This window comes from Lactuca virosa, chromosome 4 (genome assembly GCF_052849685.1).
Source record: "Lactuca virosa cultivar CGN04683 chromosome 4, Lactuca_virosa_CGN04683_v6, whole genome shotgun sequence".
Lineage (NCBI taxonomy): Eukaryota > Viridiplantae > Streptophyta > Magnoliopsida > Asterales > Asteraceae > Lactuca > Lactuca virosa.
The window spans coordinates 403,352,281-403,355,250 of NC_136429.1; the positions used below are offsets into that span (position 1 = coordinate 403,352,281).

Consider the following 2,970-nt stretch of genomic DNA (forward strand, 5'->3'; position numbering starts at 1 on the left):
AACCCATCAGTGGTATCAGAGCCATGTTTGGCTTCTATTGTATTTGATGTTTTGTGTTCCATTCTTGCTTGAAAATCGAGTTTTTGGGTCATCTGCCTGGCAGACTAGACGAGTCCCAATGTGGACTCGACGAGTAGGATGAACTCGACGACTCCATAAGGCGACTCGATGAGTCAGAGCGTCTGGCAGAGGGATTTCGGGATTTCTTGCTGTTTTGCTTAAGGATAATTGCCTAAATCGTTTTTAACTAATAAAATCCGAATTTTATTATTAGTTTATGATTATCCTTGCCAAACCAAAAGATAATTACCAATTGTTTGAATAACAAATTCCTTATTTGATTATTTAAATTAATTGTTGAATTATCTCGTAAATAAAATTGATTAGGTCAAATTTAGATAATCATTAAATTAAATGTTTAATTTAAATTATTTGCTATTTGATCCTTTATGTTTTGAAAATTTCAAAACTTCCCCTCAAGTTTTTAAATTTAAATTTTTTGCTTAAAAGTTTAATTTGAATCATTTAAATTTCAAACCCTAGAATTTTACAAGTTTAAAATTCACCCTATACAATTATATTATTACAAGTTTAATATATATATATATATATATATATATATATATATATATATATATCAAGGTTGCAGAAAACGCTCGACGTAGGCTCGGCGGTGGATTGGGGTCAAGGGATTAATCGGCTAGGCGGGGATTTATCTGTTGAATCACTTTGACTGAAACAAATAGATACCATTCTCTTTGTTCTTTTTCACAGATGGGCTACTTGGCTACTCAACATCATCTTCTGTTAAATCAAAACATAAATAACAAAATCACATATTGTTTATTACAAAAGATAGAGCAAATAATATTATGTTTCTTATTACCTCCATCTGCATCATTTTTGAAGCATTAGGCTTTATAGAAATTGTGCTTTGTCCACCTGAGAGAGGGAAAATGAAACAACTTAGAAATGTTCAACAATATAAGAGACCACATGATATACTAACTGAAAATAACACCTATCAAATTAAAAAGAAGATTGATTGTTGAAGAGAGGACCAATATTCCATGAGGTTGTGAACCCTAAAGTTGCAAACATTGGAACCATCATTTGGCTAGCATCATCGTTTCACACATAAAACTTCATTTAGACATTTTATCAAACACCTGGCGGGCAAGAAGAAGAAGTGTTCGATTTGCACTAGTGAGACTTTATAAATTTACCCAAGTATATCCTTGAAGAAGATGGAGCTGCTGTTGGAAGTAAGGGAACTTAATAAACAATCTACAATTGCAAAAATCGGGCTCAAAGAAGTAGCTTGCAACAGCCTAGTCGGATAGTTTCCAAAAAATCATCCAATCGAATCATTGATCAACAAGGATTGAGTCGAAAGAATTAAGACCAAAGGCGCTGAGTCGTGATTGAATAACTAACCTGCGAGGTTCGTGTCGACGCGATTTCCGCCACCTGCTCCAACCGCCACCTGCATCCTCGTTAATCCGGGTCATCGAAAAGAACTAAGCTTCGTAGATTGAAGCAACTGAATCAGGGATAAGAACTATCCTCGTTAAAATCAGCTTTACATGGCGTTGGAGATGGAATCACGGAGAAGAACCTTCGTAGATTGAAGCAATTGAATCAGGGAGAAGAACTATCCTTTGTACACTGGAGTCGTGATACCTTCCCTATTCGAGAAGAAGGGTGGGTCGGTGATGGAACTCAAATTCTCCTTAAGAAGAACGAGATGTAAAGTGGAGATATGAAACAATTATAAGTCCATCCCACATCGCTGGTGGGAGCATTCTTTAGAGGCAGACTTATTCTATAAAAAAGCTTGTATCTCTTAGAAAACCAATCTAAGCTATGTTAGCAAGCTGGCTCCTTTGAGCTAGCGCGTTTCTTAAATTTAGCTTGTCCGATTTGGTCCGATTAGGGTCCGATTTAGTCCGATTTTGACCGATATTGACCAAGACCGATTAATTAACCCTCTATCACCTATTTGTAGGCGGTTGGTGGCCGCCAAGCACCTAGGCGCCGATTAATCAGCCGTCTAGACCGATTTTTACAACACTGATATATATGTATAACTTAAAATGCTAGTCTTACCGTTAGTAGGCCTCATTCACGAAGCCAATCTATAAAGGGGTATTAGGTTATGGCCTATGATATGTCCGTTTAATGGGTGTCCACTCTCACCCACCGCTTCCTTGATTGGTGGAGGGTCGTTAGTCGAACGGGTAGGATAGGGCAACCCTCTCCTCATTAAAAGTATAATGAATTTATAAAAGTAACTAAATGTTTTTCAAAATTCCCAATCTTAGCTACTTTAGGCAAAAGTGAAATTGATGCAATCCCATGAAATTACACTTTGTACCCTTGCTAAGACATTAGTGGAGCGTGTGTGGTTAACCGGCACACTAATTGGGCTCTAAGCAAAGGTAGCAAAGGGTGACTCATTGTTTGTCATAGTTCGATGGAGCGTGTGTGGTTAACCGGCACATCAAATAGGTGACTGTAACAATGAGGGCACCATGTACATTTGCATGGTTATTCACACCCGCTTTGTGATCCTCGGCATCCCAGTCACAAACTAAAGGGGCATATCGAGATTTAAACATGTCATTGAAAGGTTCAATGAATCTCAAAAGATCCAGGAGTTTTCAATACATTTAAAACTTAATCTCTTTTTCGTTTTTCATGGTGGAAAATTAGTGAATCGTCATTCACTTACCTTCAAATTATTTGCATGTTAGATTACGGCATCCCTCTTCTAATTTGTAAATAATGTTGTTGGATCCTAGCCCTAATTTCTCATTTGGGTGTTTAATTGGGGATTCATTTCTAATCAAACTTTGTCTCTATTCTATTTCAGATGTCGAACGTCAACAACAACGCTTCCGGCTCCATTTCCTCCGGCTCGTTCTCACTCATGAACTTGTGTGGGAGAGTGATTTTTGACGGGTCCAA

General features: G+C 37.4%; 1 long non-coding RNA gene across 1 annotated transcript; it reads right to left on the reverse strand.

Annotated features, from left to right (window-relative positions):
• Positions 1–711: 711 nt before the first annotated feature.
• Positions 712–1,343, reverse strand: LOC145169058 (uncharacterized). The gene is made up of 3 exons (XR_013742267.1): positions 1,062–1,343; positions 887–942; positions 712–804 (listed from the first exon to the last, which is right to left on the reverse strand). It is a non-coding gene; the product is annotated as an uncharacterized LOC145169058 (long non-coding RNA).
• Between the last annotated feature and the right edge of the window lie 1,627 nt (positions 1,344–2,970).